This window comes from Peromyscus eremicus, chromosome 19, assembly GCF_949786415.1.
Source record: "Peromyscus eremicus chromosome 19, PerEre_H2_v1, whole genome shotgun sequence".
Taxonomy (NCBI): Eukaryota; Metazoa; Chordata; class Mammalia; order Rodentia; family Cricetidae; genus Peromyscus; species Peromyscus eremicus.
The window spans coordinates 69543889-69560087 of NC_081435.1; the positions used below are offsets into that span (position 1 = coordinate 69543889).

The 16199-nt window shown below is 43.3% G+C and overlaps 1 long non-coding RNA gene across 2 annotated transcripts; it reads right to left on the reverse strand.

Moving 5' to 3' along the window:
- Nucleotides 1–150: 150 nt before the first annotated feature.
- LOC131896113 (uncharacterized) lies at nt 151–8339 on the reverse strand. 2 transcript variants are annotated; one of them, XR_009375369.1, is made up of 4 exons: nt 8242–8339; nt 7369–7439; nt 2403–2511; nt 151–334 (listed from the first exon to the last, which is right to left on the reverse strand). It is a non-coding gene; the product is annotated as an uncharacterized LOC131896113 (long non-coding RNA). The 2 variants fall into 2 exon arrangements; XR_009375368.1 differs by lacking the exon at nt 2403–2511.
- Nucleotides 8340–16199: the final 7860 nt, after the last annotated feature.

Below are 16199 nucleotides of genomic sequence, written 5' to 3' on the forward strand. Positions count from 1 at the left end.
AACAAACTTGGCTAATTGCCATAAACGTCCACAAGTGTGTTTGGGCATTAATATGAAAGAGCCATTCATGTTCTGTTTTCTTTCCCCACAGGAAACCATGTTCTATATAGAGATGCGGCTGAAGCCACACCCCAGCTCCCAGCATACCCCAGGTGTGATGGATAATCTGTTGTGTCTGGAGAACACTGTTCCCTCATAGCTATCCACCATCTCTGGCTCTTACCATTCTTCCAGCCAGTGTTCCAGTGGTCCCCAAGCCTTGGAAGAAGGAGATGTCCATAGTCTCTTATTCTCAGCACTTTGACTTGTGGATCTCTGTGTTAATCACCATCTCCTGCAAAACAAAGCTTCTTTGATGAGAGTTGAGAGAGACATTGATCTACGGGCATGACTTTGCAAGTGTGGGCATCCTGCATCATCTGGGGTGATGCTTTTTTTTGTCTTTCAATGTGTCTCATCTATGTCTTGCCATTACGGAGGAAATTGAACAATCCATGAGAGTATTAGTCACTTGTCTCTGTGCTGTGACAGAACAAGTGACAAGCCCAGCTCCAGGAAAGAGGTGCATGTTCTGGGTCACAGGCCATGAGAAATGTGGAGTTGTCATGGCAGAGGAAAGTGAGACAACTGATCACATTGTACTGCAGTCAGGAAGCAGAAAGATGCCAGCGCTTGTGCTCAGCATGCCTCCTTCTTTTGATTCCCTCTAGAGTCCCAGCCCATATAATAGTGCTGTCTACAGTTAGAGTGGCTCTTCCTACCTCTACTGATCTATCTATAACATCCCACACCAGCACGCCCAGAGGTGTGTCTCCTGGTGATTCTAGGTCCTGTTGAGTTGACAACCAGTCATAATCATCATGAAGTTCATAGACTATGTAATAAGCAATGTAATGGTGGTGAATATGAGTGTGTGTGGCCCCTTTGCCAATATACTAAGTGACCTTGGGCACCTTGATATTTATAGCTTTCCTTCCCCCAGAATAAGTAGAGCTTGAAGAAGAAAGCTACCACACCAAACAGAGGTTCCCTACTAAATTTAAATCTCAAATAAGTAATAAATTTGGGTACAAGAGCACCTGAACTGGCACTATTCATTTGGAACATTCTTATGTTATAATGGTTGGGTTTTATCTAAAATTTCCGTTTATCTGGGAATCCTCTATTTTATCTGGCAGTGCTATTAACTAAGCACTGTGATTGTTTTCTTTTCATGTGTGTGTGTGGTGCATGTTTACTATTTTTCATGTGTGTGGAGGTCTGTGGAGGCATGTGCAAGTATGCCTCCCAGATCTAGAATGACAGGTGGGTTGCCGCACTCACCTGACATTGACTTGTCTTCTGCTGATCCAATCTTCTGCCCTCTATCTTAGGCAAGTGCCTTGAACACTGAGCTAACATCCCCGCCCATCATGATACACTTCAGCTAACTCATATACTTCTACTGACTGAAGGATCTCTCCTGACCATTTCCCTTCCTTTTCCATGGTAAACTGAGGCACAGAGCAAGAAAGTCTTAAGAAACTCCAGCCTCCAAACTCTAGGGGAACTTACATCTTTTCAAAGCAAGAGTGCTCTAAAGGGAACGTTGACTCAGCCTCCAACTGTAGCTAAATACAGACAAAAAGTACACCTTCTTGAGTTCTAGTTTCCAATCTTGAAATGAACAGATTGGACAAACTCCTGCCATTTGTGTCAGCTGGTTGCTTCTTTCAGGGAATAATACACTGCTTTGTTGTGGAAGGTTATTCTTTCAAACCAGGTAGGGTCTCAGTGGATGCTGGCTGGGTGGTTCTCAGCAAGCCTGAAATGCCCCATCCCTCCCGTAGGTCCATCTGTCCTGTAGGTTCGTCTGCCCTGTAGGTCCATCCCTCCCATAGGTCCATCCCTCCTGCAGGTCCATCCCTCCTGTAGGTACATCCATCTTGTAGGTCCATCTGTCCTGTAGGTCCATCTGTTCTGTGGGTCCATCTGTCCTGTGGATCCATCTGTCCTGTGGGTTCATCCATTCTGTAGGTCCATCTGTCCTGTAGGTCTACCCTTCCTGTTGGTGTCACAGCCCAGTTGAATCCACTTTCCTGTGCCCCTCCCAAACCCATCACTAGATTCACTCAGTGAGTTTCCCCTTGTTTTCATGTCAAGTGAACTCATTGCAATTGAATTTTAACATTCCATTGATTTTTTTTTTTTGCTTTTCAATTCTTGTATCATTTTTTAAGCCTCTATATATTTCCTGAAGTTCCCTATTTTTCATTTGTTCCAATGGAGTCCATACTTAATTTCTGAGGCAGTTTTAAGAAGACTGTTCTAAATCCTTGTCAGATAAACCCAGCACCTGTTCTTTTGTTTGTTTGTTTGTTTGTTTGTTTGTTTCCAACAAAAAATCATAGGATCAAGGTTACCTTCTCAGCTGTCACCTTGTTTGAACACAATTTCTTTTACTTCAAATGTTATCTCAAATGCTTCACTATACACAAGAGAATCCGACATGGGTCTTATCATTGCATTCCCCTAATAAAGAAATAGAGACATCCAGAATATAGTGGAGCCAGAATTTGAAACAGGGTCTTCTGATCCCAAGTCTAAGTACAAGTTCATTATGGTTTAAGTTTGGTTAAAGATCTTCAATTCTCCAAAACCTTAATCACAAGGTGAAATGACGGACAGCCCAGGACACCAACACCAAGTTCTCAGTACAAAGGAGAGCTATTTGCCCCAGAGGGACAAAGGGCAGGGAATAACAGACAAAGGCAGGAGATAGAGGATGAGGGAGAAGGGGAAGGGAACAAGGTATAGGGAGGAAGGGATATTGCCCCAAGGGAGAAAGGACTGCCTCTAGTTAGAGAGAAGACAGATGTGGCCCTTAGGTGAATGGCAGTTTACAAAGGGAATAGAGGAGTCTGAGTTAAGATGAGTTGGTTTGTTTTGGTTGAGCATGTTAATCTGAATAGTCAAAATGGGGCTTTGGATTGCTGGACTTCAATACTTTGATAGCTGGACCTTGGTAGTCAGCCTCAGGAGGAGGAAGTGGCCAAATAAGGAAATAGACCTTGGTGGCTAGCTTCAGGAATGAATTCTAACAATTTAGCAAGACAGGGGGAACAGGGAAAAGGGCAAGACCTGCCAGAGCCATGTTTGCCATGTTCAGGCCCACTAGAGGCCTTCATAATGTATGGGATTCAACAAATTGACAAGGGTCAATACCTCCTCTTCGTCCTACAGTTTATATATAAACAGCATCCTCACTACTGTAAAGATCTGATGATAAGACTTGCATTCTAAATTCAATTCATTACTGTGACAAAAGCAACTGGGGAGGAGAGTTTATTTGGATTATAAATCCAGGCTGAGCCCATCATTTGGGGGACATTGACTCAAGCAGTTAGTCACATCACATTCGCAGTAAGCACAGAGAAAAAAGAAACACACAGATCCTTGTCTGATCTCCTGGCTAGGGAATGGCACCCACCACAGTGGGTTGTGTCTTCTCACATCAATCAGCAATCGACACAATCCCTCACAGACATGCCCACAGCTACCTGATTTAGATAATTCCTCATTAAGATTGTCTTCCCAGATAACTCTATGTTGTGTCAAGTTGACAGTTGAAACTAATCGGCACAACTTAACTCATATTTATGGAAAATTAGCACAAGGCTTTTATACAAGCCAGCCTCTATCAGGTCTTAATTAACTGAAAAAACCTGAGGAAAGAAAGGAAAGGGAGAGGGTAGGCACCCAGGGTGAAGGCTTTCCAGAATTTCAAACTGCATGATGGGCCACTGGGAGCCTGACTATATTCTGAGTCCTTGGTCCCAGGCAGATGTTGGCTGAGGTGATGTATAGTCCTGTGTACTGTGGGAGAACCAGTCTCATGATAGACCCAGTGGTAGGGCAAGAGACATCCAGACCTGATGCATCCAGAATTTCTCACAGGACTTTGGATCTATGATGTAATGTATCCATGTTTAACACTGAAATTGAAGCATCAAGCTGGGTGTGGTGGTACAACCTATACTCCCAGCACCTGGGAGATTGAGGCAGGATGATTGCCATGAGTTGGAAGCCAGCCTACCCTATACCAGCAGAAAGGAAGGGGACAAAATTAAAATTAACATTTGTGGCAAGGGTTAAGTCTAACCAAGTACTTTGGATTTCTTGTGTACCTGCTATGCATAGTTCTCTCTGGACAATATGGTAGAATCCATAGACACAAAAGAGATAGAGGATCACTGATATTTTACTCTTAGGTTCAAATTCATTTTCTTTCAATTGCAAAATAAAGTTGCGACAGGCTTCAGTTCACTTTGTTTAGGATCCTAATTGCAGCACTCTCATACAGAACAAGATTATCAGCTGAAGTCTTTTAGGTTATAATAAAAGGTGGGGGGAAAGTATCTGCCAAGCCAACTTTCATTTCTAACAACCCAGAGCAAGCAGAAAAGTCCCTATTGGAGAAGAGAATCCATTGCAAATTAGAGTTGACTACCATGCTATTTTCTCTCCCAGTGTTATTTCATCTATGGCTGACACTGTCTCAAATCTCATTGTCCTGTCTTTTTTTTCTTTCTTTCTGACGAGACAAAAGAGGTTTAAAAGTGACCCAGCTCCAATCTCAATTTACTCAGAAGCATTTTCTGAAACAACACTTGCCTGAAATGACCTTTATAACAGGTGACGCCAATTGTGCCTTCCATGTGGGAGGCACTCGTAAGCCCAACTGTGTCTGTGGGGAGTGGCTGCCTGGCTTTTCTCTGTCTCCTTCCCACAAAGATCATTTCCACAACAATAAGTAAGTAGATTGAACCACTAATCAAAAGTCTCCCATCAAAGAAAAGCCCAGGATCAAAGAACTGCTTGGTGGAATTCTATCAAACACTTAGTTAAGGAAACACCGTACAGTAGAAGAACACATGTGTACTTCATTGTGTAGGAAGGGATCTATGCACACATTCTATGTTAAGCTTCCTTCTGAATGTCCTCCAAACAACTGGCTCAGGAGAAATGCAAGACTCGGGGCACTGGTGTCTGGGACCCTTCACCTGCACTGGAGAGGAGATGGTATGGAGAAATACTATATACTATAATCTCAGAGACAGGAGAGGGCCTCACCAGAGGGGAATGCTTACACTTCAGAACCACTGGCTCCCCTTGGTTCCCCTTTGTATGTAATTATCTAGTTAAAGACCACTCCTAACCAAGAAGCTGTCTGCAATGGATACCTCTTGCAAAAGAAAAACTTGGTTTTTGCCAATGGAATCAGACTGAATACATGAACTGCAGCTCAGAGCAGCCCCCAGGCCCAGGAGTGGTTGGCCAACACAAAACAAACTCAAGAGCAGTTCTGTACACTTTCTGTCTAGTTCTGCTTTGTTCAGGCATTCTTTGTCTTATTGGTGTCTGGCTTGCTCATTTTGATTTTCGTTTTTTATATTTTTGTGGGGTGTGTATGTGTATGTGTGTGTGTTTCTTGGTTTTGTTGTTGTTTTGTTTGTTTTTAAAGCAATGGAGAGAGAAAAAATTATAAACTTGGGTGTGGGTAAGGAGGTGGGGAGGACCTGGGAGGAATTGGACAAGAAAAAGCGTGATCTAATCTATTACATGAAACTTCTTTCAATGCAAAGTTTAATAAAAGAAAGAAGTATCAAAGAGATAGATATTTAGGTTAATAAATCTGCTCTCTTCTCAGCTTGCTGGTTCTCCAAATAAATGACAACTTGAAGATTCAGTTCCTGGTTTTGCCTATGGTGATGGGAAGCAGGGTGACTTACAGTTTCAGAATAATAATTCTCAAATAGTTCCAAAAAGTTGGGTTGGGAATTCTTCTGAAAAGGACACTGGGTGTCAATATTTTTCATGAACATAGACACAATGTCACAGGCCTACAATCCCAACTACTCAGGAAAGTGAAGAAGCAGGATTGTAGATTTAAGGCCTGCCTGAGCTACAGAGTGAGTTCAAGGCCAGCCTGAGCAACTTAGTATGAGATCCTTACCAAACTAAAAACTTTTTAAAGGGGCTGGAGATAGAGCCCCGTGGGGAAATTTATGCCTAGTCTTAAAAAAAAGGCCTGCTTTCGATACCTAGTATTACAAGAAGGAAAGGAAAGGAAATATTCACCACGATCACCTTGAAAAAAAAATCTCAAACTTCGTAAGGAACCACAAAAACAACCAAAGGAAAAAACCTAAAACAGCCAACACAACTGCAAACAACATGAACAAAGAAGGAAGTGTTTCCCACCCTGGTTTCAAAGCACATCACACAAAGCAGTAACTCTCTAAGCAGAATGCTACTGGTTTAAATATGGACATCTGAGCCAGTTTATTAAAATATATAGCCTAGAAAGAGACCCACACAAGTCCAGCAACTGAGCCTTTGACAAAGGTAGTTAGAATTTGCATTGGGGATGACAGTCATCGATAGGCAGTGCTGGGGAAATTGGAGACACACGTGGATGAGAGCAGAAGTAGAATTTATGTTTCGACAGTTACACAAGGTGTCTGCAAACAGCTTAAAGACTTTGGTTATGAAACCACTAGAAGAAAACACAGGAAATGCTTCAGGACATGGAACGGGGAAAAAATGTATACAATCTCAAAAGCACAGGGGGAAAAATGCAAACACAAGTGGAACTGCATCGAAGTAAAAACATTTTTGCACTGCAAAGAAAATGATCTTCAAAATGACAAAGAGCCACCCTGCAGAGTTGGGTATAGTACATGCAAAGCTTCCTTCTAGTCAGGGGTTAGCACCCAGAATCTATAAGGAACTCAGTCAAACAGCAAAATAACAACAATCCTGTTAAAATTGGGCAAAAAAAAAACCCTTAAATAGACATTTTAAAAAACATGTACAAATGGCTAGCAGGTACACAAATAAGAGCTCAGAATCCCTAACCACCAGGGAAATGCAAATGAAAACCACAGCGAGGGATGTCCTCATTACGTTTTGAATGACTGTTACCAATCATGTGTGGAAAAGCAAGCTTTGCACAGCTCTTATTGGAAATAATTTAGCACAGCCATTATGTAGCATGGAGGTCCCTCTACAGAACAGAATAGACTACCGTATGATCCAGCCATGCAAAGGAAAGCCAAAGGAAATAAATTATGTGGCCAAGGGAAATAAAATCAGTGTGTTGAGGAGACAGTTGCAGCCTTGTGTGTTCTGAAGCCCTATGCACAACAGCTAAGTGGTAGACACCATCTAGATGTCCATTGGAAAAAATGGGTAAAGGAGCAATGGAGTGTGTCTGCCATGAAAGGAATTTAATCTTGCCATTTTCAACCACACGGGTGGAAGTAGATGTCACTATGTTAAGTGAAATATGTCCCGCACAGAAACACAGCTCACTGTCTCACTGACCTGTGGAGAGTGCTGCTCTCACAGCAGGTGACAGTAGTGTGTGGGTCACCAGAGACTTGGGACAGCAGGGCCTGGGAATGGGGAAAAACATGTCAGTGGGCACTAAGTCATAGGTGTAAAGGAGCAGGAGTTAAGTAGAACTGGAAAGGCAAAGGACTTCCCAACTAGGGTAGGACAGGCCTCCTGAGATAGCCCTATCCCACTTCAACAGGCCTATGTACAGCATTTCTACAGCTGCTACTATATTCTGATAACTGGATAATGGAATATTATTTCCCAAAACCTAAAAGAAAGATTTCTGAGTATTTTCACTATGAAAACATAATAAATGTTTGAGGAGCTAGGTATGCTTATCCTGAGTTGAACCTAATATAAGCATGTACCCAAACATCACATTGTACTTCAGTTTAAAAAAAAAAATAAATAAATAATAAAATAAAAGGCTGAAGAGATGGCCCCATGGTTGAGAGCAGAGCGCACACTGCTCTGAGAGAAGATCTGGGTTCAGTTCCCAGCACCCATGATGGGCAACCCACAGATACCTGTAACTACAGTTCTCAGGAATCTAATGCCATCTCCTGGCCCCCAAGGGCATCTTCATTCACACACAAACCCATACTCAAATACATATAATTAAAAAGTAAATCTTAAAAAAGGTAAAACAAAAACAAATGTTAAAAACACATAGATGAACTTGTCAGGTAATAGTGAGATTTTATAAAGTCAGCTGTTTAGAAAATGTAATATTTGAAATGTATAGTTTGGTGTTTTGAAATAAAGGCTTTTTCCCATGTGATCTAACTATTGGCTTTTAATTAACCGAGAGCCCCAGAGTGAGAAGAGAGGAAAAACATAAACAGAGGACAGAAATACCCGAGGTCTTTGTTCAGAGCAGAACTGCCATGGCTAGTGTCAGTTGTGATCTTGTGGTGTTAACTGAAGATGGAAATGTAATGGAATAACTAGGAGAGACTTCAGCCTAGACTCCATGGCAACAGGCCATGCCTAGCAACCAGAGTCTCTGCTCCAGCAACTACAGCATCAAACAGGCTTCTCTTTAAGTTCCTGACCAGTTTAGTGGAGGAAGGTCATATTGCTTTTATCCAGGAAAAGAAATCCTCTTGGGAGGAGAAGTGCTAATACACAGTTGGCCTGCGTTATTCCACAATCAGGAGAATCCCCCTGGGGTTATCAGTTCACAGCTCTTCCTTAGACAGTGCCGTCCCATTTAGACAGGCCTGTTAAGGCCTGTCTGTCATGGGTCCATACGGAAGTTCAACGCAATAAAACACACATTCCAGTTTTCATTCTCTGAAGTGGATTTAAATGTCTGTTTAGATTTCGAAATGTCTCAATCTTTAAAAATGTAAAAAGAAAACTTAGGTTGGGTGCAGATATCCTACTTAATGTAAGATTACAAAATTGCTGCTTTTCTGAAGTCATTTTAGAATGGGCTCAAGTTTTCTTTCACTTACAAAATTGAACATTTTTCTTCTCTTTGGAACAATGATGTCTTCTTTTCTTTATTCTTTTCCTTCATTTTTTGAGACACAGTTTTACTCTATGGCTCAGACTTGCCTGGAACTCACTATGGAGCACAGGATGGCCCTGCACTCGTGAGGATTTCACCGCACCTTCTCTGCAGTGGAAAACAAAAAGCCAATTAAAAGCCAGGAAAGGGGCAAGGATAGTTATTTTTTTCAAAGATAAACAAAAAGCTCAACTGTCTAAGAAGATCCTCAACACAACTGTTTTGTATTCTGAGCTTTGTGTTCCAAATCTGGCTGAGAATTGGCTGGAATGCCACCGTAAGAACACACTTCCAGGCAGATTGAGGTGATTTGTGATCCCTGGACCTTGCCCTTCTGGGAAAGCATTCCTATAGGTGGTATGCCACACGCGGTGTCATCATCAGCTGCGAAGATATGCTCTTTAATCCTTTCTTCTAGAAACTTGGATACAGACCCCCACCAGCACAGTGACTCTGAGATTTGATCACTGTGTGCGTGCACGCATGTGTGTGCGTGTGTGCATGCATGTGTGCATGTGTGACTGCAGATATACCACAGCATGTGTGTGTAGGTCAGAGAACAGCTTTTGGCGTCTGTTTTTTCTTTCAGTCTTTCCTGTTGTTTACCATGGCTTACACAGGCTGGCTGGCTGGCATGTGACCTTGCAGAGAGCCTCTGGTCTCCACGTTTCATCTCTCGCCAAGGACTTGGGACCACAGATGCATACACACTACCACTTCCTGCTTTTGTGTGAACTCTAGTGATCCACACTAAACTCCCTAGGCTCACACAGCAAGTTCTTGAATTACTGAATCATCTCCCCAGGCTCTGGAGAAACCTCTAAGGATTAGAGAACTCGAAAGCCCCAAGTTGAGAGCCCCTGCTATAGCACACCATCTGCTCTAAGAAGGCATGCTTTCACAGAAAGACAAGTCATGGGAAAAATAGAGCACCTCAGTCCGCCTGGAAGTGTGTTCTCGTGGTTGCATTCCAGCTGATTCCCAGCAAGATCTGGAATACAAAGTTTAGAATACAAAATGGTCCTATGGAAGATTTTCTCAGCCACTTCTTGGGCTTTTGTGTATCTACTTTGAAAAAACAGCTATTCAAGCCCCTTGTCTGATTTTTAGTCGGGTTACTGGGTTTTGTCAGTGTAATAATCAAGATTCTGCCGGAGAGGTTCAGAACCCAGTAGTGGTTCAGGACAGGAGGCTGGGTGCCTCAGCAGTCCCAATATAGCACCCAAAACCTGGAGAGTTCCTGGAGAGCCCCTCACGGAAGCCTGGAAAGGTGATTCTAATTTCAGGGAAGCCATCAGCAGCTGCAACAGGACAAATAAATTCAGTAGCAAAGGGGAGGCTAGGCGTTAACTAGAGCAATCTCTCTCTGCCAGGCCCCTTTATAATCTGGTTGCTACCAAGGGTGGCCACAGTAAGGGTGGGCCTTTCACATCCATGAAGGCAAACCAGAACAATTCCTCAGGTGAAGCTCCCTACTCACCAATTCTAATTTGTGGCAAGTCTGTATTAAGACCAACCATCACTGGTGGGGAACTTTAGTGTATATTTCGGATGCAGGACCCTTATCAATTCACAATTGGCAAATACTTGCTTCTGAACTGTAGGTCTGCACTCAGAAGCCTGAAGCTGCGTCCTCCAGCTTCGGCTGACTGTCTGCCTCACTGACCAGCATCGGTTCTTGTCTGCTGCAGCCCCACATGACTCTTCGGCTTACCATAACCCTGCCTGCCCATTGGGGGCTTTTGCAGCCTGTGATCTGGGTGTGAAGTCCAGTAAATAAATCATTGCCAGGGTAAATGATAGGAAGCTTCACCTGTTTTCTCCTGAGTTTTTAATAGTTGTCGGTCTTAAGTCAATGTTTCATTGTTTTTTTTAATCGTGTAGGACTGTGGTGATATTTTATTTGCATGTTAATAAATAAAGTTTGCCTGGAGATCAGAGGTCATAGCATGCCAAAAAAACAGGAGTTAGGCAGTGGTAGCACATGCCCTTAATCCAGTCACATGGCAGGCAGAGTCTCTGTGTGGTCAAGGACACAGCCAAGCGTGGTGACACACACCTTTAATCCCAATACCAACCATAGAGACCTGGAGGTCTGTATAGACAGGCAGTGGTGAGGAAGTCATGTGGCTGAGCTTAGAGCCAATGAGAAGGCAGAACAGAAAGGCAATAAAAGCATAAGTTAGACAGTAAGAAGCTCTCTCTTAGGAAGCTACGGCGTGGTGGTAAGTTAAGGCTAATCAGTAGCTCTTCGCTATTTCTCTGATCTCTTTGGCTATTACCCTTGTATTTGGCTGTTTAGAAATTTGTCTACATAGAACAAAGGTTAACTTTCATTCTTCTTCATGCTGATATCCAATTGCCCACACCAGTCAACAAGGACAGCATTCTCTTAACATCAGATGTTCCCAGCATCCTGTTGGTGATATATATTAGGATTCTTTCTGGTCTCTCTTTTTTATTCCATTGGCCCATGTATGTTCTATTATGCTGTGATCACAAGTTTTCAGTCACTCTAGCATTGTAACATACCCTGGAATCAAAGTGCATAATGTCATCAGATTTCAGAAGTCATGTGCATGGAAGAGAAGACATGGTGTTAAAACATCCTTATTACCCAAAGTGACATATAGATTCAATGCTGTTCCCAACAAACATCTACACTATTTTTAGAGAAATAATAAAAACTCTAAAATTCATATGGAGTCCCTGTAGCAGCTCTGGTATCTGGGGAAGTCCCTCTTCTTCTCTGTCTAACCAGATCTTAGGCATTCTTTGAAAAAAGTCTTAGGTATTCTTTTAAAAGATGGGGTTTTTTTTTCAGAATATCTTTTATTTATTCTTTGACCTTTTCATATATATATACAATGCATCTTGATTGTAACCATCCCTAACTATCCCTCCCCACCCCCTGACACTCCCAACATGTCCCCTTCCCACACTCATGTCCTTTCCATTATAATTCTGTAATCCACTTAATCCGGCTAGTTCCGCCTATTAGAATATTGACTGATCTCATTGGCTTGACCATGTGCAAGGTAACTATATGAGCAGTGAGTTCATGAGTATTATGGTCCTCTCATGTTCAAAAGACAACATTTAAAAAGTTATTTTATTAACTCTTTGACTATCCTGAAATCAAAGATCTTTGCCTACTGAATATTGCTTATGATTTTACTAATACAATATCTCAAAAAAATAAATTTACTTAAAATTTCAATGATTTATTATCATGTTCTCTGTGGTGTCTGGAGACTAAGGGTCCATCTTTATTGTCCAGACACTAAAGAATTCATACATATATACATTCTAGTAGAATTCTAGTATAGTGGTCTTTGAGTGGAAACTGGAATAAACTTCACTAAAGCAGCCAATGAATGCTCTCAGCCACCACAGCAGGTCAGCCATCACAGTGGGCTGGAAGTCTCAGAGGGCTGACTAACGTGACGGCTCTCATTTTTATCTTGTGGTCCACGATGATTTGCACCCGTGACTAAGACAGTTCATGTTAACTTCTCAATATACAAAGGGGGCACCAGTTTCATGAACTGCTGTAGTTTATCCTGGCTAGCAAAATCTAGACTGCATGGAGGGGGTGGAATACTTCAGATAAAGGATACCGAGTGATCCACTCAACCTCCTCTCCACAGGGAGGAAGAGAGTTACCCCTCAGAGCACTCCACTCAATCTGTTAATATGGTCAGGTTTTCTGTCGCTAATGCCATCGGCCTTCTTCGAGAATGAGGGACAGAGGTCATACCATGGTCACTGAGGTTGGCTTCTTTTCAGTTAGAACTCTGTATCTGGAGTTGAGCTCTCTTTTCTGACCACCATGGGAAGCACATCCATGGCCAGAGCCTGACAGCATTGCTGCTTCAGCAGGCTTGGCGTCTGACTTCATCACAAACCTTCTTGCCTCAGAGGAATAGATGGCACAAACGCAAGACCCCAGAAGGAGCTGTGGATCCTTGTTCCCATGGAAACTCAGATCACCACAAACACTCAGACTCCTCTGTGGTGTTAGAGCTGCTTTCATGGACGGGCGGCATAGCTAATGGAACAAATGAATCACTTCAGAGGTCCAAAGACACAAAGTGAGGAAGATGGTGCTTTTGCTGGGTGTGCCAGCATCTGCACATCTGGGCGTGCCAGCATCTGCACATCTGGAACTTGAATGCTGGGACACTTTGGTGTCTCTGTAGAGCAAGGACAGTGAGCAAAGACTTCAAAGGTTTAAATCTCCGTCGGCTTCATCTTCTGCGTGAAAAGAATGTGGGGTACAGAAAGAAGGGCCGGTACAGTCCCTGGGGTGCCAGGCTCTGTCCTGGATGAACAAGAGAACCGTAGCAGTGTCCTGACAACCCCCCATGACCTCTGAACTTTGGGGTTTCTGTTTTCTCACTGGCTATAGCCCCAAACAGGTCAAGTTCTGATGGATGTGGAATTGTGGTGTGTGAGTTACAGCTGTAAGTCACCAGCAGTGTTTGTCATGTCCAGAAAGGGACTGTTTCTGTCAGGTGGGGCAGGATGGAAGGGTGAGAGGTGAGCACTTGTGACAAAGAGCTGGGCCAGGAAAGGCTTCAGCTGTCTTCACAAAGTGAGACTATTATCAATGACAACATACAAGTTGTTTTGTAGAAAACCAAAACACAGTTCCATCAATGGAGAAAAAAAATGTATTGTTTGATGTTTTCAAAACTGAAGGTGGTGGTTTCACTGGGCACCACAGAAGCTGTCCAGGGTCTTGGCCGCTCACCTATCGACCATCCCATAGTTCTGAAAAACAACTTCTCTAGAGAAATAACTCACTTCCCCATTCTGTCACTAATGAAACTCTGCTACCCTACTCCCCTACTCATTCCTACAAAAACCCTGCTCAGACCCTGCACTGTGCACTCTGCTCTAGCCTGGGTCATGCCGCCTCTCTTGAACACAAACAGTGTTCTGTTTTGTGTTCTACTTTGCCGTGAAGATCTTTCTGTATTTCCATGTTTTGATCCGCTTTCTGAGCTCAGTTCCCACCACTGCCATTCTTCCAACCATGGAAGCCCGACAGATGAGAAATGCTCCCAGAGCCACAGGTGATGTCCGTGCCCTTTGTGTGGGTGGACACAGTTTGCGCCCCTTACTTGGCATTCTGCATGGATTCATCTTTGATGCTAGGCAATCTGTGTGTACATGCATTTGTTTTGCTTTGACCAATGGAATTAAAAAGAAACAACTGCAAAACCCAAGGACCCACTGGCCAGTGTGCATCTTCTTGCAGTGTGAAGGTAATGCTGTAGCATAAGGAGTCACAATAAACACCTGCTAAAATAAGCTTAACTGACCACATGACTGTCCAAATGAAGAACAGAAAGTTCGTAGTTGTTACTGTGTAACCGAAGATGCCCTAACATGGAGTGTGATTGTTGCATCAGTTACATTTTGCACTGCTGGAACAAGAACAAACAAACCCAGGAACAAACAAACAAAAAATCTTGAGGAAGCATGTACTTTAGCTCACAGTTTGAGGATACAGTCCATCACCATGGAGACAAGAAGCAAGAGGCAGCTGGTCACATTGTATCATCAGTCAGGAAGCAGAGAGAGATGAAAGCTGGTGCTCAGCTCACCTCCTCCTTTTGATTCAGCCTGGGACTCAGACCATGAAATGGTACCACTCACAGTTAGAGTGGGCCTTTCTAATCTTTTGATCCAATTTAGGAGCTCTCGTGTGTAGAGATTAATCTTTCTAATTTCAATTGGTCCTGGGGTAGAGAGTATGTGTTGGTCTGACCAACAAGTAGGGCTGATGTAGGCTTGGTCCAGCCTGTCTCTCCCTGGGGCTGAGCAGGATGGTGAGTGTCGACAGCCCAGACCTCCCCATGTCCACCAGAGAGAAGCACACTGAGCCGGGAATCTTGTCAAAGCAGGAACTCGCTTTATTGCATCAGGAGTGGACTTATATAGGTTGGGGTGACTGGGAATGGGGTAAGGATAGCGGGCCAATGAGATGATGCCATCTCAGCATTTACTAGGCAGAGGCGATTCTAGGTCTGGTAGAGCTGAGTCACTCGTACGCTGAAGTCATGTCTGAAGACAGGTTGCCAAACTCAAGCTAGGCTCGGGAAGTTACACTGGGCCTCATGCCCAGGCCTTATGAGGCCCAACAAGTATGAAATGCTGACATATGCTGCCCACGCTGGGCAAACATTAACCAGCATCCCTTGAGGACCTGCAGGTGTCAGGCCCCACCCCAACAATGCAGTTGTAAAACAAAGGAATTCTGTGTTTGTGATGGATGCTATGGGGTGAAACAGGAGACGGCACACCACCTTTTCACACACATAGCACGTGGGTTCTGCAGTCAATTTCCTTGGAAAATAAGCAACATGCATTTCTAGAAGCATTGTTAACTCTACCTTCTCCATCTAGCTTGCCAGGTACTCTTGATGTAAAGTCATGGTCTCTGAACCTGACTGTGGCCTTCACCCAGAAGGAGCTCAGTGGAAACCCAGAACCCCCAGCCCCATCCTGAAGAGCAGAATGTAAATGGAACTGCCACACAGTACTCTGTGTGATCTGAGCAGCTTAATTTGATTGTGATTTTAATATGACTCCAAATTTCCTTTGGTATTTATTTGATCTTGTATTCATAAAAGTCGATGAAGGAAAATGGATTCACTTTGAACATAAAAGTTAAGGCATATTTGAAACTATATGATATCTGTCAGATAAGCATAAAACTACTATTAATCAAGTACAATAAAAACAACAGCAAAATGTGTTCTTTGTTGTGCTAATAGAGCTCAATTGCCTTGAAGAGTCTTCCCACCGTGCAAGAACAAAATTAATATTGTCTTTTCAATACATGCTGACTGCATTGAGCAAACAGTTCCTTTTAGCACACATTCCTTTACTTTCTGCAAGGGTCCTATTTAGTCTAGAGCTCTGTGGCTCCTGGCTTGGACCTCCTTCTTGCTAGGACACTCACTATCTGCCAGGACTTTGGATCAACCTAGGAGGCCCTGTGTGATGGAGAAAGGGACTTACATGGCTCCAGGGTACCCAGAGGTATACTCTCAGAACCAAGCAAATGAGCTGGAAAGGAGGTTCAGCTAGACGAGAGAAACTTTATCGAAGTAGGTGTGAGGACATGCTCTTGTGGGAATGTGTATGAGGCCATAGTTGACCTTGGGGTGCTGTTCTTTAGGAACTGTCCACCTTGTTTCTGCAGACAGGCATTGTTGCTGGAAGCTCTGCATTCTGATCCACAGGCAGGCAGGGAGAGACACTGGGCCTGGCGTGGGCTTCTAAA